The sequence below is a fragment of the Alligator mississippiensis genome, chromosome 8 (assembly GCF_030867095.1).
Source record: "Alligator mississippiensis isolate rAllMis1 chromosome 8, rAllMis1, whole genome shotgun sequence".
Lineage (NCBI taxonomy): Eukaryota > Metazoa > Chordata > Crocodylia > Alligatoridae > Alligator > Alligator mississippiensis.
In genome coordinates, this window is record NC_081831.1 from 63,259,718 (window position 1) to 63,287,272 (window position 27,555).

At 43.2% G+C, this 27,555-nt stretch overlaps 1 protein-coding gene across 4 annotated transcripts in view; it reads right to left on the reverse strand.

Annotated features, from left to right (window-relative positions):
* ZC3H12B (zinc finger CCCH-type containing 12B) overlaps positions 1 to 27,555 on the reverse strand; it is a 93,531-nt gene that overhangs the window by 35,239 nt on the left and 30,737 nt on the right. The window contains exons 3-6 of one of the 4 annotated variants that reach the window (XM_059732778.1): positions 26,402 to 26,499; positions 10,798 to 10,946; positions 6,122 to 6,186; positions 3,416 to 3,517 (exon numbers count right to left, since the gene is read on the reverse strand). The gene's annotated coding sequence lies outside the window, so the exon portion shown is untranslated. Of the gene's footprint in view, positions 1 to 3,415; positions 3,518 to 6,121; positions 6,187 to 6,745; positions 9,100 to 10,797; positions 10,947 to 26,401; positions 26,500 to 27,555 lie in introns of those variants that run through there. The other 3 variants (XM_059732779.1, XM_059732781.1, XM_059732780.1) reach the window with 3 other exon arrangements.

Consider the following 27,555-nt stretch of genomic DNA (forward strand, 5'->3'; position numbering starts at 1 on the left):
AATCAGGCTTATTTTAAATACCCAGAAATTGAAAAAAATCATACCCACTGACCTTCAGGTGCTTTTCCTACAAACTAGAAAGAACTTCAACAAAACAAAACACAAAAGGCCCAACAACTGGAGAGGGCCTCTGGGGTCTAGTACCTTCCCTTGCTATAGCAGGCAACATGTCATATAATGCCAATTCCATCTTGAAAATGGTTAGGCTTTTTGCCCCAACTACTATCTGTTCCAGAATCTCACTCCTCTGGTCGTTAGAAGCCTGCTTCCAATCCCCCGACTAAAGTTTATTCATGGCCAGCTAATACACATTTGTTCTTGTGCCAACACCGTCCATTAGCTTTAACAGCTCCTGGTGTTTATCTCCCTGATGTGTTTATAGAGAGCACTCAGATCCTTTCAGCCTTTGTTCTACTAAACTAAACAAGCCAGGCTCTTTTACTCTCCACTCATAAGATAGGCTCTCCATTTCTCATTCAACCTAGTAACCCTTCTCTTCACTAATTAATTTCTGAATTAATCTTCATTGAACATAGGTGTTCAAAATTGTAAACAGTATTCCAAATGTGTTGACAGTATCTTGTACAATTAATAATTATAACTACATTAGTGGTTCCTTAGCTCTACTGTGCCTCGTATATACTAGGATATTTGCTTTTTTAATAGCCACCTCACACTGACAGCTCACCGTCTTCTTGTAAATGACTAATACAGATAAGTCTTTTTTTGTCATTTCTAACTAATGACCTTCCCAATTTTTAGTCTTATTTATTGTCATTGGTTTCTAAATGAACAATCTGGCCTTCAATATGGTTGAATATCAATTCCATCTCTCTTATACCAAGTTTAAGGTCATCTTGTATTTGGATTCTCCTGTACTAATGATGCCTCCCAACTCTGAAGCACGGCAAATTTTATCAATACACTTGTATTTTTTCTGCCTAGACCACTAATGAAAATATTTAAGATTGTGTCCTGGCATTGATCCTTAAGGATCTCCACTAACAACACCCCTGAACTTTGACAGTCCCCCTCTTTCAGCACAACACATCATTGTTGTTTTTTAACCAGTTCCTTATCATTCTACAAGTCTTGAATTAATCTCCCATTTTCTATTTACCTCCACATCTTTAACTATTCTTTACTTCACAAAGAATCCTGTAATCATACATGCTACTGACATAATATAATTTTGACAGATTTAATCCTTGCTACTGGACTTGCATTTGTGTATGCCAGTTCTTTTTTTTAGAGTTTGGGAACACATATTATCCGATCTCCATTCCCTCATGCCCACCCTCTGCCTCAGTTAACACATTAGAATCTTTGAGCTGTTTCCATCTTAGCTGTTATTTTTGTTTCAATGCACATTGCCTCTCCTTCCTTTGGCCCCATGTTCAACTACGTCAGTTTTCAATAAAGATGATAAGTATTCATTTAGTTTTTAAACTGCATCTAAATCATCTTTAATTTTAACCCCAAACTAATTGCCTAGCAATCTCACTTCTTCCCCTGTTCTCTTATTTATTGACTAAATAACTTTTACTTTACTTTACATGGTAAAATCTACCATGGCTTGATTTCTAACAATTTCAATTTAGCTTTAGACTTTTGGACCCTCAAGAAATCACTTTCTTTGCTGAATCCTCTTTTTCATTCCTCAGAAGCTCTCTGCTTATTCATAATATCCTTTTTGAGGGTGGTTATTCCCCAACTAATTCTCTGGATCCTTAACTTTTCAGTTTCTTTCCTTTGTGATGAAAATGTCAAATAGATTTTGCATTCCTGACTTAAAGAAATCCCAAGCCTCCTTAACAAGTGCCCAAGATCTAATGCTTTTGCTGTTACTTAGGACAGTGATTTTCAACCTATGGTCTGTGGATCCCAGGGTTGGTCAGGCTGCAATTGGAGTACTGCGTCCAGTACTGGGCACAGCATTTTAAAAAGGATGTGGCCAGCCTGGAGAGAGTTCAGAGGAGGGCCACCTGCTTGGTGAGAGGGCAGCAGGACAGGCGCTATGAGGAGAGACTGAGGGACCTGAACCTATTCAGCCTCAGCAAGAGGAGGCTGAGGGGGGACCTGGTGACTGCCTACAAACTCATCAGGGGAGATCATCAGCAAATAGGAAGAGCCCTTTTCTCCCCAGCACCACCTGGGGTGATGAGGAACAATGGTAATAAGCTGATGAAGAATAGGTTTAGGTTAGAGCACAGGAGGCAATATTTTACAGTTAGGGTGGCCAGAATCTGGAACCAACTTCCCAGGGAAGTGGTCCTCGGCCCTACCTTGGGCAAATTAAAAAAGAGTTTGGATAATCACCTGTCTGGGGTCTTATGAGCCCAGCATTCATTCCTGCCTGTGGCAGGGGGTCAGGCTAGATGATCTGATCAGGTCCCTCCTGACCTATAAAACTATGAAACTATGAAAAAGTTGACTATGATCAAAAGTATGTGAATTCCCACACTTAAAATTCAAAGAGGCCCACACATCCATTCAAAATTTCCGAAGGGGTCTGGCACCTGCATTCAAAATATTTTTAGGAGTCCGCAAATGAAAAAAAGGTTGAAAACCACTGGCCTAGGGCATAAGCTGTTGTTTAATTAAAGCTGACCAAAGTCTAGGCATTCTATTGCTACTTTTCCTACCTGGATATCCATAAATTTGTGTTAATTTCATGCTACTGACTAGGAAAGCTATGTACTGTATCAATGGCACAGATTTAAACTGGGAAGGAGAAAACTAAATGGAGGCTCAGATACAAGCACAGTAAGACTTACAGCAAAAAGACTCAGACAGAAGAATGAATGGTCTCTCTTTTCTGCAGTCAGTCACAGGAGGTTGAGATGGCAGGGTGTCATTTTCCCACTCTCCACAGACTGATGCAAATTATTAAGCTCCCAAAGATGATCCAAAAATAAGACTCTGATAAGAAAACTATTCCATCCCAGAAGCTGATGGACTGGGCTTCTCACCAAAGAACTGCCCCACAGCAATGATCTCCCTTCATATTAGTCTCTAGTTTACACATCTACAAAGTGCAGGTGTCTAAAAGAGTTTTTCAAACTCTGTTAGTACCTCTTAGAGTGTGAACTCCCCAGGGTAATGTTTTCATAACATTCCAAGCACAGTGTTAATTCTCAGCATGTAAAACAAGTGTTGAGGATTAACATCTCCCCTTTTCTATGACAACCTTTTTAGAGCATATACTCTATTCTTATGGACAGCCCTCAAATATTCCTTTTCCTAAAACAACTAAACTATGTCATGGCTCTGACAGCCTTAGGAATCTTTGCTTTTTTAGGGGACATAAAACAGAAACAGTAGTAAACTGATGGATGCAGTGAACCTGCATGGTGGTGCTAAACAGCTTGTCCCACTTCTTAAGTGATTTGCACTTTTCAGCCTGGCTGCTTACCAATTTCAGTCTAGAAGTCACTGAAGGCAGATCTGTGTGAATTCCCATAAAAGATTCACTCCTTTCCTCGTGTAGAATTTTTCTTTAAGATTTTGATCGAACCTATAAAAGTTAGAGGTGAGTCAATAACAAACGTAGTGATTTTAGAAACTTCTTTGAAAAAAAGTTGTATCAATATGATTATTGTTTGCTCAACAGTATTTCTACTAGGAATATAAAAATCCACTTGCAAATTACAAGTAATCAAATAAGTCACGTGTGCTTACAAAAACAATGAGTCAAAAACACATCTGCTTCTTCAGATGAAGGCCACACTCGCTATAATAATTATGAAATCATTTGTAATAAGCACAGTCAGTGTTTTTCACAAATATATCGTATCTGCATATAATCTTAAATGTTGATTTTTTTTTTTAATTACATAAATAGCAATTTATGTAGCAGCAGCACATTATTCCAAGAATCTGGCACAGATTTGTCCTTGTGATCCACTGGTAAAAGATGATTAGTATTATACTTTTGAAGTTTCACATGACAGTCTCTAAAATTATTTTATTAAGTAAGATTTCTCTGGAATTTGGCCCTTTTTCTCCTCCTAATGTCTCTTTACATTCAAAATAGGACAAGAAAGAGAGAAGAAACACAGAGGTCAGTGAGTGGCTAGTGCCAAGCCAATAACAGGCAAAAGTATTTTGTCTGTAAAACTTTTCAGATTATTTGATCAATTCTAGTGGAGAGCTAGTAGTATTAAAAATATTCAGATTAGGAATGTAACATATACAACACTGTTTTCTTTTGTTTTTGTTTTTAGTTGAACAAACAGTAATTATTTGACTACTTTATAGTCAGTACCTATGATCTACCAAGATTTAATAAATCAGTAAAATTTGCCAGACTGAGAACCTGGCTCATCTGAAACCCAAAACGCTTACAAAGACAAGCCTTAGGGAGCTTGGTATTCCTCCTAGGGTGCCTTGCAACTTAAAATTCTAATTAATTTTCTGAATGTATATTTTGTTGAGGTAACACATGATCTAGTTTGTCATGCTAAAATGGGAACATAATATGGATTATCTTCTGAATAATGACTGACACCAATTCAGTTAAGTCCCTCCAAGCTGCCTTGATTTCTGTGCTGCTGAGCAATAAACTTTAACATATGGATCTTTCTCAGTCCAGCCTGAAACAGCAGGTAAATTAAGTTCCAAGGCAAAGCCAAGGTGTTGGCAGTTGATGGAGAACTGCTGAAGCTTCAGCTGCTAAAAAGATCATAACAGCAATGCCAAGAAATGCTTTCTTCCACGTGTTGGGCTAGTAGCTTACAGATATTTTCTTTTACTTGCTGACCTCTTAATCATGTCTGTCAAAACTAAACTGCCACAAAGCATTCTACCTCAAAGAAAGGCTAAAATCAGTTCAGGAACCTAAACTCATGCAGCAGGCAGCAGCTTGCATTTCAAGTGGCACGTCCTACTAGGTTAACGTATTAGCAGTGCCTGGAGTTCCACACCAGCTGCATTCTGGTATCTGGGTGTAATTCAAGTCGTAACTTTTCACCTATAAAAAGCTCTGAATGTCTTAGGCCAGTGGGACAACCTTTCTGGCAGGTGTGCCACAAATTAGCCCTGTACCTTTTTCCACGTGCCACACTGATACCCTTCCTTTGCTTGATCCACTGCTCTGCTTTCTACTCCCATCCTTATGCTCTCTGTCAGACTGGCTGCTCTGCTTTCTCCTTCCTTCCTTGCACTCCCTACCTGTTTTGCTGCTTTGCTCTCTGCTTCCTCCCCTGTCTGCTGCTGTGCTGCCTTCTCCTCCCCAATTTGCTGCATGCCACACACACACATGCTAGCTGGCCACCCCTGGCTTAAGACATTCTATGTAAGACACTGCAACTCTGTGTACTTACTGCCACACAGTTGTGGTCAGTGGAAGAACTAATTTCTATCCCCTCTATCAGGGCTCAACTAAGGTCGTTTCTCAAATCATAAGCGGTGCCCAACTGATAGTATCTGTGAGGTGCCGGACTCCAATCTTGTCTTAAATTTAAGTGGGAGCAGAATGCTCTTCAACAGCCTCCTTTAAATCCGCTCTGTTCACACACACTCACCCAGGATGAAACAGCATGGCATCTGTTTACTCACACTTGAAGAAAAAAGGACTTGACAAGGGATAATGGTTGTGAAGCCATTCTGTTCTGGGCTAACAGCTGTTAGCCACTAGTTTCAGTTTGATTTTTTTTAATGTGTAGAAAAGGAAGACGGGTGCTGTGACAGAAGAGCATTATATGAGACTATTACAGATGCCTGAATACCTTCATGAAAAGCAAGAGAAAGAGCAAATGTAGTCAGCCATATCAGTCACCTTATTATGTATGTCCACTAAACAAATAAAAAGTTTCAAAATCATAAAACTGCCAAAATATAAGAAAGTTTGGCGCTCATTCTTATAATCTCTAAAATGAGAAAGCAGGAATGTAAAATGACAAAACAAGAGTGGTTATGTTTGCTTACTGACAGAAAAAATTCCTAATAAGTTCTCATTTTCCAAACTTTATATACTGATGTTGCCCAAGTGTTCTTTAAAAATATGAATCAGAACCAAATAACCTTATATTGAAAACTGATTGATTTCCTCCTCCTTCAGATATGTTTAAAGACAGATTTCATAGATTTCATCACACATGAACATTCACTGTCTACCTACTTTCTCGATATTGATTCTTCTCAAATTTCCAGATGATTACTGCACTTGAATCATGTTTCTTAAACCTAAACAAGTGAAAAAGAAATAGGAGATATTAACCAAAGTAATTCATTCCACAAAAATAATGGTTAACTTACAACTCTTTGTCATCCCTGACATGAGGCTGGAGGCAGAAAAGACCTTTTTTCTGGGCCCTAATTTCCTCAAAGCGCTTTCATCCTTCCACATTAAAAAAAGACACTGCAAATCTAGTATCTAGTTAAGAAATTCAAAGTAATATCAGGCATAACATCTGCCCTTGAGCTTCCCCCAAAATACTTATGATTTTATACCCATCTTTTCCTATTTTCAGAATGTTTCTCTTTCCTCTACTGCACAGTAATGTGTTACCAACAATTATAATTGATTACATAATGGAAACAGTTATACTTCTTATACAGTAAAGCTGTCAAACCACAGCTAGGTAAATGATTACAGACAACTGGAAAAAAATATTTCCACTATACTATTTTATTTATTGTCACATTGGGTGTGACTTGAAAACATTTACAAGAAGTATTTAAAATTGTGATATGAAAGTGACAGCTTCTTCCCTTTGTGGGATTAAAGACTTGAAACACCTACCTGCCAAGAGTAAAAAAGAATTTCTCTTTGGTGAAAGTGAGGAAGTCTAAGGGAAAAAAAATTAAACTGCATAAATGGGACTTAGGTTCCTACTTCACATTTTCAAAACTTCCCTTGGGCATGTATACACATAAAAGATTCCATTATACCAGTTTAGTGCAGTATAATCCCCATGTTCGTATAAAAGCGCTTATACTAGAACTGTTTAATTCTGGTACAGGAAAAGAAAATTACTATGCTAGTAACAAGGCCAGCACAAAAAGCATGGGCAGCTGCCTAGGGCAGCAAATTGTAGGGGGCAGTGCCCTGAGTCAGCAGGCAACACACATAGGGCACAGACAAGTTATGTTTGTCATGAGATCGACCTACTAAAAGTGCTCTACAGCCATGCCATGACAGGAGAGGCTTCAGAAAGCTTTTGAAGTGGCCAATCATACGACAAATTAACCTTTATCAAATGAGGGATCAGATGAAGGCTTTTGAGCACCATAGGGAATTTATGTTCCCTAGGATTAATTTGGGGTGTGATCAGGGCTGGGCTGATGCAGCCCATCCCCACTCCCATGGCTGTCTGCAGGAAGGGAGGGGAGAGGGGGCAGAGGGAATAAGCTGCCAGGTGGGGTTTGCTTGGCCCGAGCATTCCAACAACTGTACTGAAAGCCATGCTCAGTAGCGCTGTGCGAGGCTTCAGATCACACTTGGGATCCGGGGCCACTTCGGACGTTTCGGTGTCCGAAGCAGCATGCCCGGAGCGAAGCGCGGGCTCAGTTAAGATGTCCAAAGCGGTTCAGAGCTTCCGAAGCACTTCGGAAATGCTTCGGATGCCTTGAACGCTGAAAGTTAGAAGAGGGAGGGGGAGTGGGAGGGGGAGCGGGGGAGGGGGGGAAGACTGACATATGTAGGTGGCCAGTGAGAAGGATTTCTCTCTGGCTACCTTTCCAATGACAGTGTCTGGGGGGAGCGATCTAGATACACCATTAAAGCCTCTGTTTGGAGGCATGGTGTGCCTTTTCCTAGCTTGTTCCCTCTCAGGAACTGCGTGAGAAAGGAACCCTCAGACTCAAGCATTTCAGCTTGCTTGCTGTACTCAGTAGTTGAACCTGCCTGCCCCTTTTTGTTGTTAGAAAGGATTGGGTAGGATTTATCTTATCTTATCTTAGCTATTCAATTACTATTCAATTCATTTCTTTGAATTTGTATTTGCTCTTTTTTTTGTTGGAAACTTTGAAAAAAGAAAGCTGTGTTTTCCCTGCCAGTGTGATCCATCACTGTCCAGGGAGGTACACAGATTGCATGCATGCACACACATACACATACACACACACACACACACACACACACTATAAAGAAGAAAAATCAGATATTCATAGGAGAAGACAACAGACAGAGAGACAGACAGCACACAATTTTTACATAACTCTTAACCCTAAAGCAAACAATCAAAGAAGCGTCCAGTGCATGCACGCAACACAGCGAATAAAACACACAATACAAAAGGATTGACACGCACAGAGACCTTTTGCAGCACAGGAAAGATCAATATGAAGTGTGCTGGAAGGGCAGGTGCCAGGTCTTCTGGCAGGGGAGGGAGTGGGAGTAGGGGGAGAGCTAAAGCTGCAAGTCCCCCACCCCCAAACACAGACACATTCCCTTCCCAAGCAGCCATGACATTAGTGCTGACAGTTGAAGCAAGGAGGTGGGAGCAGTGTCTGCACCTGACGTCCCTGAACCTGCACCACCTCCTCTCAGTCCAGAAGTAGGCACCAGCAGTGGAATCACTGCCTCCTCCACGCTGAATTTCATCTCTCAGCGTAAGGATCCCACTACTAGAGGAAGAGCTGGAGCTGGAACCAGGGATGCTGAGCGCACTGGCTCAAGCAATTATGGGGACTGAGGGGAAATCAGAGTTTGTGCTCCACATCCCTCAAATTTCCCCTAGACGCAGGCCTCCTCCAGAAAGCAGCACCTCTAAAAAGTGGTTTGCATTGTAATTTGTTCCCTCTCAGGATCAGGCCTGAGAGACTGGAGGCAGAATGTTTTTTCGTGAGGAATGTCCCCCACAGGTAGTTGGGTTTTGTTGTTTTTGATAAGATTCTGGGTGTGCAGTTTGTGGGGGTACTGGAGATAGTTGGCAGGTTTTGTGTTTTGAGCTGTAGGAAGTTGACTTCAGTTCTGGTGATGAGGTTAGGTGCTTGTTCGAATGTACAAACCACTTTTCAGAGCTGGGCCTATGAACTGCACTTCATCAGCCTCCTAGGTAGTAGGTACAGACACTCATGGGCTCAATATACACAGTGGAATGCTGGCACACTGAGACCTGCCAGACATCTGACACCCCAGACACCTCTGCACTTCACCTGCGCTGCTACATCCCCCTTTTCCCCCTACCCCCCACCCCAGCCTGTCCCTCCGCCCCTGACACCTCCATTTCCACTGATTGGCTTTCTTGCTGGCATTGCAGGCCAGGCCAGCCTCTGGCTTCTTTACTATTCCTTCCATCCAGGACCACCTGCAGGTACTTCCTTAGCCTGACAAAGGGGTTTTCAACCTTAAAGCTTACAAAGACATATATTTTTTTCTAAGTACTCCTTTTTTTTTTCATAATACACATATAGGCATAAAAACACAAGATAAGCCATCACACACCATGAGTAACATCATATGTCCAACATAACACAACACAACACAACATCTTTACTTCTTGCTGTCAATTCCTTTATGATGCAGGGCACTGGTTGTGCTGCCCTGGGCCTGGAGCTGGCAGCTGCCAGGTGCCTGATGAGGGCAGCCATTTTGAATGTGGGGCTGCCCACATAAACAGGGCAGCTCTGCTGCTGGAGGCCAGGCAACAACACTGCCGGGCTGGAGGGCTACTGGTATCATCTGGAGGTAAGGGCAGGAGCTGTAGGGGATGGTCAGGAGGCTCCTGGTCCTAGGTATGACCTAAAACTGCACCCTGCTGTGAGTGGGTGGCCTGGTGGGACTCCCAGTGGCGCGGGAGCCCCCAGGAAATGCCAGGCCAGTTACCACCCTGGTGAAAGGTGGGTCAGGGTACCTTAACCCCTAGCTCCCACAACTGGGTGGGTTACCCCTTGTTTGGAAGGTGGACCCCATGGAGAAAGAGTAAGGCCATAGACTCATGTCTGTCTGAACTTCCCCTGACTGGTCAACACTGGGGCCAGGACTGGAGGGGTCAAAAGGCCAGGGGACCACCGCAAGGAACGCCCAAGAGCTAAGGGCCTGGGGCTCTGACTGGCCTGGAGGTGGGCCAGGGCTAGTAGCCAAAGGTCCTGGGGGGACCACACCCGAAGGGGAAGCAGTTCAGGGAGCTATGCTGCCTGGCATGAAGGTGGAATAGACCACCTGAGGGGAGGAATCCAGGGGAGGTTCAATTAGAAGGATTCTGGGGCCCAGTGATAATAATAACAGCGAGATGCCATCTGCGAGGCTTGGGCTGTGGTGTAGGGGAGGAATGGAGCTGCAGACAGCGCCCCCTGGCATCGGGGCAGGAAACAGGCAGCCTCCCACTTGATTAACATCTATTAATTAATTGCCAACAAGGCGTGGTGAATGAGAAGGTGGGTGGTTAGCCCAGAAACAGGCGGGCAGTGGTTAGATCAGCCCAGAGGAGGCACCCTGTTATACTTTATAAAAAGAGAGGCTTGTGACAGGTTCACTTGGGTACCTTTGCTGCTGCTGCTGATGCTACTGGTGTTGAGCCAGCCAAGTTATTTTACCTGTTGTCACGTAAAGTGGTGGAGTGGGTGTGAGGCTGTAGGGGAGGAGGAGGCCTCACTGGGGCACACTGCTGTGTTGTGCATAGGCCTCAGGGCCAGGAAGGGTGCACCTACACGCACACAGTGTCACCCACCCACATCACGAGTCTTGCCTGTCAGCAGCTTGAGGTGCAGTTCCCCCCAAGTCCCTGCACCTATCTTCTTGAAACTTGGCAAGCTTCATGCTCTCAGCAGAGGCTACCACCCCTGCAGGTTTAATTCAAAGCAGAGACAAAACAACAAAGTTATAGATATTTCACTGATCCTCCATTATACCCTATGGCTGGATCTCTGAGGCAGCTCCAAAACTCAGGAACCACTTTGGCTGGATCAGATCGCTGATATCCGAAGCTGCTGGATCCGAAGCCTGATCGAATACCTGTCTACTCGCACAGGCCTAATGCTCAGCTCCTGCGTAGTTTTAACTGTAGACAAAAAAAAACTTTACATATTTTACATTACAAACTCTAGAAACACTTGATTGCACAATGATTTTCAGAGGTTCAGAAATGGCCAAATTTTTCTACCTATGAAAATCAACCCATAATGGCACAGCCCTGACAGTAAAGCAATGCCCTGTCAAATTTCAAGTCCCTGCTTCAAGGCATGGAGGCCCTACAGCTTCTCAATGACGTGAGTTTCAGATTTAAAATAAATATATTCCTGCTGCTCCATATCATTCTCCAAGGCTGCTCACATATTTTAGTTGAAGCTTTAAAAAAAAAAAAAATTTTGAGGCAGAAATGGAAAGTTTCAGCCTTAATATTAAATTCTGGCAAAAAATTAAAGCACTCATACATTTGGAGAATTAAAGGCCAATTATCAATAGCAAATAAATGCAAAGAACTTTTATATTAAAATAAGAAGATTTAACCATGGCTAGGCAGGTGACTATTAACTATTACTGTATTTTGATTTTTATTATTGAAACAATTTTGATTCTTGGGACACATGAGAATACATAAACATGATCTCTCTTAGGAATTTATGTCTAGTGCAGGGGTGTCCAACTCTTTGATCTTGCATGAGTGGTGCAAGGATGGTGTGCAGGCCACACTGGGTCCACAGTCCAGCTTTGCACACTAGGTTTAGTATGCAGAGCTGGTTCAGTGAGGGTGCTGTATGCACCATGCAGTCCAGAATATCTCAGTCTTCTGCATGCAGGCTTTGTCCTGAAATGGCCCCAAGCACTGCATGCAGTCTATACCAGCCCTGGCCCTGCACTGGGTGTGCCAGCCCCAGCCAGCACCCTGCACAGGGTATTCATCAGATCCAGCCCCATGTGCCATGTTCACTGACCATGACTGCATGTGCGGCTGGTCATCAGTGCATGCCACATGCAGTGTATGGGTCCAGTCCAAGAATCGGAGGCATCACTGCAGGCCAGAAGACAAGTCTCCACAGACTGGATCCAGCCTGCAGGCTTCATCTTTGATACCCCAGTCTAGTGGGTTTACTATATTACTACTCTATCTTTACAATAAATCAACAAATAAGCTTTCCCACAAGTTCCAGTTACCTGTATTCCTGGTTACATAAAGCACACAAACTCTCTCTTGCTGCTCCTTCAGTATTAAAACTTTCATCTTCTGCTCAATTAATTGTGAAATCATATAATATGTTGTTTAGACTACTATCTTACTTGTGTATGGAAATGATAATTAAATGCATGCTTTGATTACAAATATTGGTGATATAGTAATAGACCTTAATGGATAAGCTAATTTTGGACTTTGGTTATTGTAATGTAAAATATAAAGACTTTACTGGGCTCCTGCACACTGTTCAAATGCTACTTTCTGGATGACAGTAGCAAACATGAGAATATGGCACAGACACACAAAGAAAGGCTCCCTAAATTATTAAGCTAACTGGGAGGAAAACAGTACAACAATTCTCAACTCTCTTCCTTCCCAAGTTTCACACTTTGTACAACCATTTAAAAATGAGTAGCATAAAAGAAAAATCTATAAATATGCAGCAGCACAGAGCAGAGAGTCGGCAAAGTATGTGAATTCAAACTATAGAGCTGTGGCTCTTTGCCTGTGCCTGTACCTGCACTGGGGCTGAGCAGTGAGGAACTGCACTGGGGCTGAACAGCTGGAAACTGCTCATCTTGTTGTCGCTTCTTTGCACCTTCCCCCTTCCCTAAGGCTGCAGCATTGGTGCAGCTTCTGGAAGCTGTGCTTGCACTGCAGCTAGGGAGTGGGTGGCTGGGAGAAGCAGTGCTGGCCCCAGCACAACTCCCAGCTTTGTGGTTCTAGCAAGGGCATAGGGAAAGCCCAAAGGCTGCTGACGTTCCACTGAAGCCGCCCAGCTCACACCCATGGTTTGAAAAAGGCTGCTGGCCTTTGTTTTGTTCAACAAATTCCTCTTAATATGAAGAACTCCAGACCTTCAACTCAGTATATCACCTTAAAAAAAATGAGAATACAAAAAAACGTAGCAACTGTATTGATACCAAAAGATGCCAAGGTAAACTGTTATGATGTAATTGTTACTTTTGCTACACTTGTCTCACTACAGCAGCATGCAAATCTGTTACACCTTTACCCCTGAATGAAACAAATGTTAATAGTGTTTTGGCTAACTAGTATCACTACAGAAGCCTGCAGATACCATCATAAAGCCCAACTCACACTCCACAGTAGCAAATCACCTTCCCCTTTTAAAGCTGCTAAAACAGTATAGCCTTGTGAAAGGTAACTATAACCCCAACGTCTTTATCCTTTTTTACCATCTCCTAGACATAAGTATCAGCCCACCTCTAGTATCTGTTTGAGCCAGCAAGATAAAGCCATACATCCTAGTTTATATTAATTGATATACATCAATTCCATGTTGCATCTCTTTACTCTGCCTGCAGAGCTGAAGACTTGAGGCAAGTTGTACAATATTGGTGAGTCTCTCTTCCCACTGGATTCAGAGGATCTTCTGTAATCAGCACTGACAGTACTTCTCCAACAACTTTAGATGTCTCCTCTACACTGTTCATGATTCAGCACTGCACAACAAGGTGGGGATCACGACTGCTTGATAAACCATGAGCTTGGTTTCGGATCTGATGTCATAATCTACAAACACCTGTTTCTTCAAGTGTCCAAAGGCTGCACTTGCACATTTGAGGCGATGCTGGATTTCTTCATCGATGTCAACCTTCTGCAAGAGATGGTTTCTGAGGTACAGGAAATACTCAACATTCTCCAGTCTCATCGTGGATCTGGATTACTGGAACACGGGACTGTTCATTAGGAGCCTGCTGGTGGAGGACTATAGTGTTCTGAATGTTAAGTATTAGTCCCATTTTCTTGTATGCTTAAGTAAAGATGTTGACAATGCCTGATGATCTGCTTCTGAGGGAGTGCAAGCTACAGTATCATCAGTGTACTGAAGCTCAATGATTGTGATTAGGGTGATCTTGGTTTCAGCTTAGAATCGGCTGAAGTTAAACAGCTTACCATCTATTTGGTAGTTTAGCTCTGACTCTACCTGGAAGCTTGTTGGTGGTCAGATGTAACATCGCGGCAAGGAATATTGAAAAGAGTGTTGGAGTGATGATACAGCCTTGCTTAGCTCCCGTTTTAACCTCAAAGGGAGCTGTGATAGATCCATTACGGAGAACCACTGCTCACATACTGTCACAGAGCAGGCAGAGAATGGTGACAAATTTTGGTGGGCATTCATACTTCAGAAGGATCCTCCACAACACTTCTTGGCTCAGAGCTGAAAGCTTTTGTGAGGTCAAAGAAGGCCATATAGACAGGCTTATGCTGTTCCAACATTTCTCCTGCAGCTGGCAAGCTGTGAAGATCATGTTAGTTGTGCCTCTTGATGCCTAAACCCACACTGAGATTCCAGGAGGAGCTGTTTAGCAAGTGGAAGGAGATGGTTCAGGAGGCTTCTAGCAATGATCTTTTCTGTGGTGGACAGCAAGGCTATCCCTCTGTAGTTTCCACAGTCAGACTTGTCTCTTCTCTTGAAGAGTGTCATAGTCATGGTGTCCCTGAGGTCATCTGGGATTTCCTCATCATTCCAGTTCCTTAAGAAGAGAGCATGAAGCTGCAATATGAGCTCCTCTCCTCCCTGTTCTAAGATTTCAGCGGGGATTCCATCTGCTCCAGATGCCTTGTTGTTCTTCATCTGCCTGATGGCTTCCCTCACATCATCAAGAGTTGGAGGGATTCTGAGAGCATCTCTGACTAGTTGTTGGTGATGGTGAGTCCATATTCCACATATTTGGTGAAAAGGAGGATGCCACTGGAGTTGACCTTTCCTATTTCTTCCTTGCTGATGGTTCCCATTCCAGAGGTTAGAGTCCCCTTCTACTCTGGCACTGAAATCACTGAGAAGAATAAGTCTGTCTGTCCTTCCAGAATGCCAGAAAGGGCATGGTCAAGGCTGCCATAGTATTCTTCTTTGATTTCACTGGCTGCATCAAGAGTTGGGGCATACAAGCTTATGACAGTGGCATATTGGCTCCCTACCAGTTTAAGACAGTCACGAAGCACTCAATTCTGATAGGGACCTCAGTGAGTTGGTTTATGAGTTCAGTCTTAATGGCAAAGCCAATTCTGTGAAGTCAGCATTCTCCTTCCTGTTTACCCTTCCAGAAGATGGTATACCGGCCTCCATGTTTTTTAAGCTGCCCATCTCCTGCTCACCAGGTCTTGCTCAGTGCAGCTACATCCATGTGTTGCCCAAGTTCTTGGGCCACAGTTGCAGTGCGGCACTCTGGGCATTCACTATAAGGGCTGTCCACGTTCCAGGTCCTGAAAATAATGGTGCGTCTTCGCTGGTATTTTCGACCACAGTAAAGGTGATCCCACTGGATGCAGTTATCCAGTCAGGAAGAAGTACTGAATATTGTATTAGACAGGCTATGTTTAGGGAACCTTTTCTAGCCCCCTCCCCATGTGGGGTGAGCAGAGCAGATCCTGAAAAAGGTGTTCAGTTAAAGTTACAGCTGCTGAACTGCACTCCTGTGTTGTCCAGGTGCTAGATGGCCTTCTTGTAACTGCTGCCCTTCATGCCAGTTCATAACTAGGAGCTTCCAGACCTCACAGTCCTGCTCCCATCACCATGAGCTGGCTGCCAAAGGGCTTGAGGAATGTGCTGGCATGGAAGACGCTTGTGTGTGACTTTTTACTGTGGAAAAGCTGCTGAACAGAAGCTTCCACATGGCTCTTGACAGAACAGGGTCTTGACCCAATGGCAAGGAGACCAAGACAACCGGGAATCTTGTTCTGCTGCAGCCTTCATCTGCCTCCACAGCCATTAAGATTCTAACATCTTCTGTCTGCTCACCCATCACAGCACCATCAAAGGATATGTGGCTTTTCAGGAGAGAAACCATTGCCATCTGCTGTCCTCACCACATCCTGGTGGTGATGCCACTGCTTGGTCTGCAACTGCTTATTCAGTTACTCCTGTTTATTTCACAGCCAACCTTCCCTGAAGGTCATTCCACTATCTGCCATGTGTGGACACACTGGGTAGCATACAGCTCTGCCCCACATCAAAAATGCATTAAAAGATTGATGGACAGATAAGTTTAAGATATTATTTCCATTCTGAAAAAGGACATAATGATTAAGATTTAGAAGCAGTTCGGTTTTTCTGGTAAGTTTAAAACTGAGGGAAGGAAGGAATCGGTATGCGTCACAGAATCATCCCTAAAAGGGCAAACCAAAAGATCATTATGAAACCTAAACAAAGACACTGGTTTAGCATATTAAAAAAAAAAAACAAAAACCCTTTCAGTAATTTTAGTATTACCATTACAAGCATGCATTTAGTTGCATAGTTTCCTGTAATAACCAACACTAATTTAAGGGGGGGAAAGTCTAGTAAGAGGCAGTGCTACAGGAAACAACATTTATGAATTTGTAATATGAGGGGCCTATTGTAACAGAAAAAAGTATGTATACTGCAGCTTTAAAAGTCTAAACCTCTGATGTCCATTGCTAAGCAACCAGGCCTCCTTGCCTAAACACCTCTTTTCAGCAGAGTCACGACTGACTGGCAGAATTGATAATGTGATTCATAGAACAAGTGTTTCAGAAGTACCTGTATTTTGTTCTGACAGTACTGAGCTGCAAGTCGTTATGTAGTTTCTTAAAAAAAAAAAAAAAGAAAAACCCTAGAAAAAAAATAACTGCCCAATTTTAATTAATATTTAATAAAATATACTTTGAAATGCATAGCAATTTTTCCATTCAAATTACTAAGGATCTACAATCAGGCAACAGGTGTCTTTCTATTGTCATCACTGGGTTTTCGAACAGCCTTGGTTACACAAAATGGTAACTCAAAAAATAGAAATGTACTGTAAACAGCAATAATTTAACTGAAAAAGTTCCCAGTTCATCATGGGTACTGGTTGCTGTATTTATTCTTTATACTTCTCCAATTCCAAAACATGGGATTGAAAAATAATTAGGGATATTCCCAGGACTCTCATCTGAATTAGCAGCCAAGAGACAGTGGATTCAAGTTATTAAATTGTTGGTTCTCAGATATATTTTGTATAATTATTTTTCACTTACCCTTATTTGAGATGTAAAGAAAGCCAACATCACTCTTACACTACTGTAACTGAATGCTGACAACATAAAATATTAAAACTGAATGGTAGTTACTCCCACATATAAAGACAAGAATAAATCCTGTGCATTTCCAGTTTTAATATTTCTTAGGCCAGGTTTACACTACGAAGTTCTGTCAGCATAACTGTATTGGCTAGAGATGAGAGATGATCACATCTACTAGCCGAGACATCTATGACAGCGAAACCCCTGATATGGATGCAATTAGGCCAAAAGAAGAAGTTTCTGTTGGTTTGCTCATACAACTTCCTGAATGATACGTCTATTAAAAAAAAAACAAACAACAAAAACCCCCCTTTCGGTTGGTATATGCTACATCATTACTAAAGGACATTGCTGCCTAGTATAGTTATAACCACTGCAGCTCTGAAGCATAGACAAGCCCTTAAACTCTGCAATCAGTTCCTTGCCTAAACTAGAACAAGTTGGCATTTCTGTCATTAGAAAAAATGTGTTACTCATCTTTAGTATTAGCAGTAGACCTTTTTTTGATCTTTTCATTCTCCGTATGTTCTCTCTTTTACATGGGTCTGCTAAACGTGCTTTTTCCCATAACAATGGCCATTTCTACATTGCAATTACATGCCTGATTACAGCATATAGAGGCCTAGCCAAACTAACTAACTTTAATCTCAGGTATTAATATAAGGGAAACTCAGGTTGTACTCATTTCAATGAAGGTTATAAAAGCCAACATGGATCCAGGTGCTTTTTTAATGGCTGAAGCTTCCGACACCATATTTTATTGCTACTGGTACCCAAGTTAGCTAAATTAAACCTAGTTCAATTATGCCTACATATGTTCGAATCATACCTTTCAACTGTAATGTACCCACCACATAAGCCTACCAGTATACGGGAACTGCCAAGTTCCTGGCAGAAGTATTTGGTAACACACTCATGGAATATGTTACAGTAAGAGTTTAAAACCATGGAAACAACAGCAGTAGAGAGAGGGGAAACGGAAGAATTTTTTGTTGTTAAAATTATTCAACATTATGAGACGTAATCTTGAAAAAGGCAATGATGATGTACTATGAGCACAGACTAGTGGTTACTGAGGATAATTACATGTTTTGTTGGAGTCTTTAGTTTAACTTTAAAACTATATTCCTGGAAACCCAGAAGATTCTGCCTTCTGGTATTTCTGCTCACTTCCACATTCAAATTTCTCCCAAAGAGAAAGAAGCAGGAATCCAGATTAGTTATTAGTGGAGTTATTAGAAATAAGAGAGGATCACAGGAATACAGGGGTACACATATTGATGACGGGATGGGTTATAAAGGACCAGGTACTGCTTTTCACTTTCCAAGAGGCATTTCTAATGAACCTTCCATTATAATGATATACAAGCTACCAGAGTGGGAGCTGTTGTACAGAGGCCTGTACCCTGTTGTCTGTTGAAAAACATTCCAATACTGCCTGTTTTTACATAACAGCAAGTTAGAAAGAATGAATTAATCTGAATTCTAAATGTGCGGTGTTAAGCACAGCAAACAAAAAGGAAAAGAGAATCCGAAATTAATGGACTAAAATTGGGGCATCAGATTACTGATCAGGATTACTTGAGGGACAAAAAGGATGACAACTTGACAAAGAGATGGAAGAGCATCTTTGCAGACAGGCTCACTAACCTAGTGAGGAGGCCTTTAAACTATGCTCACCAGGGAATGGAGACCAAAGCCCCAAGGCAAGTAGGGAAGTGGGTGACCTGGAGGAAGCACAGGCAGGAGGATGCAACAGGGGAGGCCTTCTCATTCTTCCTGAGAAAGCAGAGCAATTGGCCAGTTACCTCAGGTGCTGTACATAAATACACAGAGTCTGGGAAACAAACAGGAAGAATTGGAAGTCCTTGCAGTCTCAGAACTATGATGTGACTAGAACAGCAGAGACTTGGTGGGATAGCTCGCATGACTAGAGCACTGTCATGGATGGGTATCAACTGTTCAGGAAGGACAGACAAGGGAGAAGAGGAGGAAGAGTTGCGCTTTATGTAAGAGCTGTATACTTGCTCAGAGCTCCAGTATGAAACTGGAAATAAGCTTGTTGAAAGTCTCTGGGTTAGGGTCAGAGAGGAGAGCTACAATGGTGATGTCATGGTGAGGGTCTGCTATAGACCACCAAGCCAGGAGGATGAGGTAGATGAGACTTTCTTCAAACAGCTAGCAGAAGTTTCCCAATCACAGGCCCTGGTTCTCATGGGGGACTTCAGCCACCCTGACATCTGCTGGGAGGGCAATACAGCAGTGCACAGGCAATCCAGGAAGTTTCTGAAGTGCTGAAGACAACTTCCTGGTGCAAGCGTTGGAGAAGCCAACTAAGGTTTCTTGCTCTTCTTGACCTGCTGCTCACAGAGAAGAATTGGTGGGGAACATACTAGTGGATGGCAACTTGGGCAGCGGCAACCATGAGATGACTGAGTTCAGGATCCTGAGGAAAGGAAGGAAGGAAAGCAGCAGAATAAGGACCTTGGAGTTCAGAAAAGTGCTCTGACTCACTCAGGGAACTAATGGGCAGGATCCCCTGGGAAGCCTGTGAGAGGGGGAAAGGAATCCAGGAAAGCTGCTTGTATTTTAAACAAACCTTACTGAGGGGGCAGGAATGACCCATCCCGATGCCCAGGAAGACTAGCAAGTATTGCAGAAGACCAGCTTGGTTTAGGAGAGAACTCTTCAGTGAGCTAAAACATGAAAAAGGAACCTACAAGAAGTGAAAACTTGGACAAACAGAGGAGTGTAAGAGTATTGCCTGGGCACGCAAGAATGAAATCAGGAAAGCCAAAGCACAACTGGAGTTGCAGCTAGCATGGGACATGAACGGTAACAAGAAGGGTTTCTACAGGTATGTCAGCAACAAGAGGATGGTCAGGGAAAGTGTGGGTCTCTTACTGAATGGGGAGGCAGCCTAGTGATGGATAATGTGGAAATGACTGAAGTACTCAATGCATTCTTTTATCTCAGTCTTCACAGGCAAGGTCAGCTCCCAGACTACTGCACCTGGCAGCATAGGTTCGGGAGGAGGTGAGCAGCCAACAATAGCTAAAGAACAGTTTAGGGCAGAGGCAGGCAATTATTTCACCTGGAGGACCCTTACCAAGTTATGGGAAACTGTTGAGGGCAGTAAGGGTAGCCACGCCCCTTGACAGGTGCCCCGCTCCTGTTTGCCATTTTGGTACCAGAAATCCCACCCCCTAACCCCTGACCTTTGCCACCAGAAGTCCCTCTCCTTGTCCCCCATAGAAATACACCTTTTAGCAAGGGGGTTTGGCATCTTGGAACCAGAAAAATACCAAATTATATTCTAAAAATCAAACATCTACTACAACATTCATTAACTAGATTTTAAAAAGGATTCCTGTGCTGATTTACATGTGTTTGTGTAGTGTACACACAGCTGACTGCACTATAGCTCTACAATGAAGTACATTGGGGGTATAGGTGGGTGGGTATAGGTTTGTCGGGGGCTGCAGGTCTGCGGATCAGCATGGGGGGTGTATGTGGGGTGGAGAAGCATGTGGGTGGGCATGGGGTTTGTTGGGAGTTGTCTGTGGGGGTAATTGGGGATGGTTGTGGCATGTGTGGAAGGGAAGGGTTTGCTCATGGCTTCCCCACAGCAGGCAGAGCCCCTGTCAAGCCCTGGCTCTGTGCTCCTTCTGCTCCTGGTCCCGGGGCACCAGCATGCAGCCCGTCCTCCCACTCACTGCCACATCCCCTTCATTTGCCATTCCTGTCCTTCTCCTGCCACTTCCTCCCCAACCTGCTCGCTGCTCCGGCACCACATCTCAGCTGCATGGCCTAGATTGCAGGACATAGCAGGAGCGGACCAGCCCAGCTGGCACTGCAGAGAGCCAGCTGAGAATCACAGGGGCCAGGCCAGCTCTTGCCGAGTCCTGCAGCCCGGCGCTGCACCCAGGAACCACATAGAGCTGGAGCGGCAGGTAGGGGGTGTGGTGAGCAGCAGCAGCAGGAGGCAGGAAAGCAGGGAAATGGCTACAGCAGGCAGAGGTCAAGTGGCAGGGGTCAAGTGGCAGTGAGCGGGCACGCAGAGCACAGTGACAGCTTAGCAGGAGTGCAGGGCCCGCACTGGTGTGCCGAGGCCAGGGCCAGCAGGGGCCCAGAACAGGGCAGCAGGAACATGGGTCAGCATGGGCTTTATGGAGCTGGGCTGGGTTGCGCTAGCAGGTAGAGAGAGGAGCTGGCCCGGCTCCATAGAGCCCCTCCCAGCCTGGGCCCTGCGCTCCTGTCGCCCCACTCTGGGTCCCCGGCATACTGGTGCGGCCCTGCACTCCCATCCAGCTGTCACTGTGCTCTGTGTGCCCACTCACTGCCACTCAACCCCTGCCTGCTGCAGCCATTTCCCTGCCTTCCTGCCTACCACTGCCATCACTCCCCTCTACCCCCTGCCCACTGCTGCAGCGCCAGGACTGCAGAAGCTGGCCCAGCCCAGCCCTGAGGACAGGGGTGATTGCCCACGGTCCTCCCCTGCTTCCCCTCCACCCCTCATTTAAATTTCCCTCTCCAGCAGAGGGAGGCAGGAATAGCCCCAGAGTCCCAGGCCATAAGCCTCTGCTAGGCAGAGGCTTCTGGCTGGGGGTGGGGCAGGACCAGGCCAGGCTTGCTGCTGTGGCTGCTGGGTCCTGCTGCTGGCTCCCCCTGGGATCTACTGCCCCTGGCTCCTGTCATCTTTGACAGGCAGCCAGGAGCAGATAAATATTATTTTTCTACATTTTTTTAGGGACCCCACAGGCCAGACAGGATGGCCTGGCCGGATGAATTTTGCCCACACCTGGGTTAGGGACTACTTAGAAAAGCTGGATGTGTACAAGTCCATGGGGCCAGACATGATCCACCCAAGGGTGCTCAGGGAGTTGGCCAATATGACTGATGAGCCGGTGGCCATTATCTTTGAAAATTTCTGGAGATCAGGAGAGGTCCCAGATGATTAGAAAAGGGCAAATATAGTGCCCATTTTTAAGAATGGGAAGGGTTAGGATCCAGGGAACTACAGACTGGTCAGCCTCACTTCAGTCCTTAAATCAGATGATGGGAGTTTGTATGATAGATTTTGATCTGACACTGGCAGCTGCAGTATCCATTGCAGGGGGTCAGGCCACTTGCAAGGTTTACATACGTGTCGACACTGAAAGAATAAGATGCCGGAACTTTGGATTCTTTGCTGGGCCCTCAAGAGGAGCGTGCTCTAGTGGGCATAGATCAGGGGTGGACAAAATGTGGCCCACGGGCCGGATGCGGACCGCCAGGCCATTCTATCCAGCATGCAGGGCCCCTAAAAAAAAAATTAGAAAATTAATATTTATCTACCCCTGGCTGCCTGTCATGCGGCCCTCAATGGCTTACCAAAGCTCAGTAAGTGGCCCTCTGCCCGAAATAACTGCTCACCCCTGGCATAGGTTCTTCTGTCCATTCCCTTCAAGTGACACCTCCTAGTCCCAATCCCAGTCCTCTCAATCTTATTCCCACTCTTTGTCCAGTTCACAATTGCTATTAAAAAAATCTATGAAATCTATAAAATTGAAATCTACCCTGACTTCTGCCTCTGTCATCCAGATCATCACTCCCCTGCACCCAATCAACCTCTACAAATATTTTTAGACCAAACTGCTCTCTAGTCTCTTTATTTGATCTCAGACCTCAAACCCTGCTACCACCTTGTTTCAGTAGCTCTGCTCATCCAGTCACAGTTCTCTCAGTTCCAGTTCCCCCTCATGCACATCTATTTAAATCAAGAAGTTCTCCTTAATGTTGCTTGGGCTCAGCAGGGGTTGTGGGAGCCCTGGGTCTCTTTTGTGCTTGTAATCTCAGATTTAGGCACCCCGTCCTTGATCTTTCACTTTCCGCATGAGCCCAGAGCTTGCAATTGCTAGGAAAGTCCTGCTGAACTTGAATGTTTCCAGTGCAGACAAAATCTCTGAAGGAATTTTGTAGCTAAAATCCAAATCTGAGTAGAAGTAAGAACTTTTTTTTCCAAAGGGCTTGTAACTGAACCAAATTTAAGTGGCTTTCTTATGGACAACAAAAGCTTTGATGTTAAATTTCAAATCCTTGTTCCAAAGTATGGGAATCAGAGATTTTGGAGAAAAAAAAAGCTGCAATAATTTGCAGATACCCGAAATATTTTGGTTGTTTCTTTGAAGTACAGGAAAATAGAAAATAACTTAACAATACAGTTCTGACAATGGTAGTACAGAATGATTAAAAGAAATTTAAATCAACTGCAAACAAGTGATAAGCTCAGATGTGCGAGATTGCAGGACATACTGCAATGACTTTAAGAGGCTGTTGTGAAAGATGTGTCTTACATGGAGAACTGAAGGAGAAGAGGAAAGGTGACTGATATGCGAACAGCTGGGGGCAGTTCCAAGGGTAGTGTGCAGTATAAAGAAAAACAGATGAGAAGCACTGACCTAGATTCTTCTTTTTATTTAGCACCCCACAAAAGATCTGATTCAGAGCTCATGAAAACAAAAAGGAGCCATTACTGATTCCAGTGGGCATTCTCTCCTTGGTATCAATGTGATCATATCAATTAGTAAACTATGCTCAGTAGGGATGTTTTCCCCTTTCATTTCTTTCTTTCTTTTCAGATCTGCCAGAAAATGAGCCATGTTACCACGAGACATATGGCCAGAATTGTTGATTACCAATTTAAAAAATAATGGTATGCCTTTTTGTCACTACAGGGTTTACACTACAACTGGGTAAAATCTGTTCAGATAAAAACTACACCAGGAAAAAGAGCTAACAGCATGCTGGGATGTACTAACAGGAGAATCACATCAAAGTGACGGGAAGCAATTCTCCTCTATTCAATAATAGTGTTGCCTCACCTGGATTACTATGTCCAGATTTGGGCACCAAACATTAAGAAGGATTTGAACAAATTGGAAAGTCTGGAGAACATAACAAAAATCATTAGATCTAGCATATATGACATTGAGGAAGAACTGGGATACTCTAGCATAGATAAAACACATGGGGACAGGATTTCATAAATTTTCAAATACAAAAAAGGATGTCAATCAATTGGTTTCTGGAGCCAACAGCTTAGGGCAAGTAGTAATGAACCTAAACTGCAACAAGAGAGATTTAGTTATTACAAATTGCTTTCTGACTATGAAGACAGTTAACAAAAAAAACATTATCTACAGCAGATGTAGAACTGGAATCCTTATCACTGGAAGTTCAATCACAGATTAAACAAACACTTGTCTGGAATGGCTAGGCAAGAATGATCCTTTCCTTGAACAGTGGGGTAGACTACATGACCACCTTAAGACCATCTTTCCAGACTTCTTCTTCTGATCCAAAAAAAATCAATGTGAAGGCAATGGAACTCTTGATCAGCTCTTAAACATACAAACCACACACAGATGACATTAATGAAAGACAACTGCTGTCCCAATGGCAGTGTCCCTATCTTTCTGGCAAGAGTTGTACAGTTCTTGTACTCTTCAATGAAACTCATTATTCTTAATATTCTGTGAAATACTGTACTATTCCGGTTGAAAATAAAGAGATATTTAAAATTAATAATTAAATTAAATATACCTATTTAAAAAAATAAAGAGCTCACCTTTTCCCATTGTAAGACACAGGTATTATAGTGAATGATATTCAGGTAATTTATCAAAAGGTAAAATAAAAAAGAGCTTAATGTGCCATAGCTTTTCTATCCTTTATTATTTGTATTCCACTGCATAGCCCCAGTATCAGAGCAGAGTGGAGTTTAAAACCATCCATAGTAGTTATAATTTAAGAGACAACTTTAGTAAAAACATAGAAGGGGTGCACCAATAGAGATTTTGGGGGCTGATACCAATAGCTGATTTTTAAGGAGACATATCAGCCGATACTGATACAATTTCAGATACAGCTGTGTCCAGCTGGTAATTCTGTTGTGGTGGGAGGGAAGGGGCATGGGGGTGGCAGATCAATGCCCCTGCAGTGAGGGAGGGAATAGGGAAGGGGTAGACACTGCCCAGCTGGGCAGGGCAGGGCACGGGATGGAGGCATGACTTGTCCTGGCGGTGTGAGGGGAGGGGGCAGCCCACTGCTGAATAAACACCCCAGGATGGCATGGGGGGAAGGGCGAAGTGCATCCCCGGATCTGCGCAGGGTTGGGTGGGGCAGGTGAATTGCAGCTGCAGGCTGAAGCGAGGGCTGAACTGGGCTCTTCTTAGCAGGGGCTGGGCTCGGGTCAGGTGGTGGCGGCGGCACTGGGAGGGAGCTATGCGGGGGGGCACAGCCACCCCAAATTTTGCCATAGGCCCCCCCCTCCTTCTCAGAGCTGCTGCTCGCCCGCCCTCACCAAGAAAAGCCCAGTTCAGCTCTGGCTCCAGCCCACAGCTGCAGCTGCCCCTGCTCCAGTCCCTGCCCCACTCCCTCCCTCACCACAGGGGGTGTTGATCTGCCTCCTATGCCTCTTCCTTTCCCCCTCCCCTTCCACCACAACGGACTTACCAGCTGCATGCAGCTCTCTGAGCTGCCTGTGTGCTGCGCTGCGGCTGCGCACACACATGGGCATTTATTGGCCAAATTACCAGCCACATCGGGCCAATTTCCAATACAGCCAATTTTCCTTATATTGCTGCCAATCCGATATCAGACTGGTGTATCAGTGCACCTCTAAAACAAAGCGAATCAAAACCAGTATTTGCAAGCCCCACAAGGAAAGAACACTTAGGAAATAATTCTTTGGCTCTTTCTAAAGAAAAAAGTTATATGAAGAGATTTAGGAACCATACCTGCAAGTTCAGCCTCATTACTACTGGTATTGAAGCCTTAACTTTTGCATTTCCTGGATGTTTGATGTTTCCTATTACCTTAGTGCAGCATTAACAAGATTTCTTGGGCATGGGAAGGTTAGTTCTTAGGACAGATTTGTTGATTCATACTATCCTGTTTGTCTGATTGTATCATCTTTAGGTCACAGACAGATCACTATTTTATTCTTTTAGCAATAATTACACATGCCTACATCATAGAACCTATGGGTGTTTAAATTAATTATTTTAATTATTAATTATTTTACTATACAATTTCTCACCCATAATGCATTAATGTTAATTTCAGCTTTTAACAAATTGTTAGCTTAGTTATCAGTGTTTTGAATCAATCCACCTATTGAAGAGTTGAGAAAAGAGGAATCAGCATCTCAGTATGTGGTAAATTCTCCAAAACTATCTCTGGTTACTTTACAGCTTAGTTAAACCACATCACAGTGTTTTTTTCACCAAATAAGATATTTAACTTACAGTCAAAGTGCCACCAATGCCAAAGAGTCCTCAAGACTGGTTGTGTCCTGGGTCTAACTTGCAGGTCCACATGAAGAGAACCTACTCTGCAGTTAGACCTAGGAAAGAAATGCAAAAGAGCAAGTTTTAAAAAGATACTATTTTATAAATTTAGAAACCAAACCTGCTGAACTATTTATAGAATCTTGGTTTAAAACAATATTCTCATACAGTATTTCAGTTTATTCGGTCTGTTCCTAGGTGGCAAATAATATTTACATGGAATGGAAATACACATAAGAGGAAAGGTATGAAAGTAATATTAGCAGCAGTTATTGTAAATAAAAAACTTTACACCCATCTTTTTGATTCTAGTAGAAATGGCTAGCAGCAATATTGCTGATAACCTCTTACCCACCAAAAATGTACTGTATCTGACCAATTTTAGTAGAAGTGCTATTAAGGGACAAGAGCTCCTCTGAATACATTTGCCTGTTATAGATTTAGCTAATCAAAATCATACCCACTTCTGTTTCTCCTTTCTACATGAAAAGATGTTCTATACATGAATCCAGAAATAGAGATCTGTACTTCATTTAGCCAACTAAACACCTATTGATATTCCCTAAGTACATAGTAAGCCAAATGGCACTTATAAAAAGAAATGTGAAAAGGCATATTAAATATAAATCTAGTCCCTTGATAATTAGAGGCATATAAATGACAGCATTTTGATTCAGTTTAATGGATTTTTTCCTTACCAGTAATGCAGTGTCAGTCTCAACACTAATGTGAAGTTTAAATACTGTCATTTTGATGAAAGCAGAAACTTACAAATTTATACAAATCAAAGGCCTAATCCTAAAGTCCTTACTCAAGTAAAACTTCCAAAAGCAGCAAGAAACGGGCCCCACATTTTGTCAGTGCCAGCGCTCTGCTGAAATAAAACACTGAAATATTTCAAGATAAAACAAAGCACTGGCAGATATCAAATTAACTCCTTTCACCAACCTAACCTATCTCTAATACATCAATAGCTATACAGCTGCTCTGTATTGAAACAAAGAGAAAAATGAAAATTATAAGCATAACTAATTTTGACGTTAAATAGTTTTGCAAAATACTACACCTCCTCCGCACAGATATGTCTTTTAATAGTGTAAAAATGTTAGTTT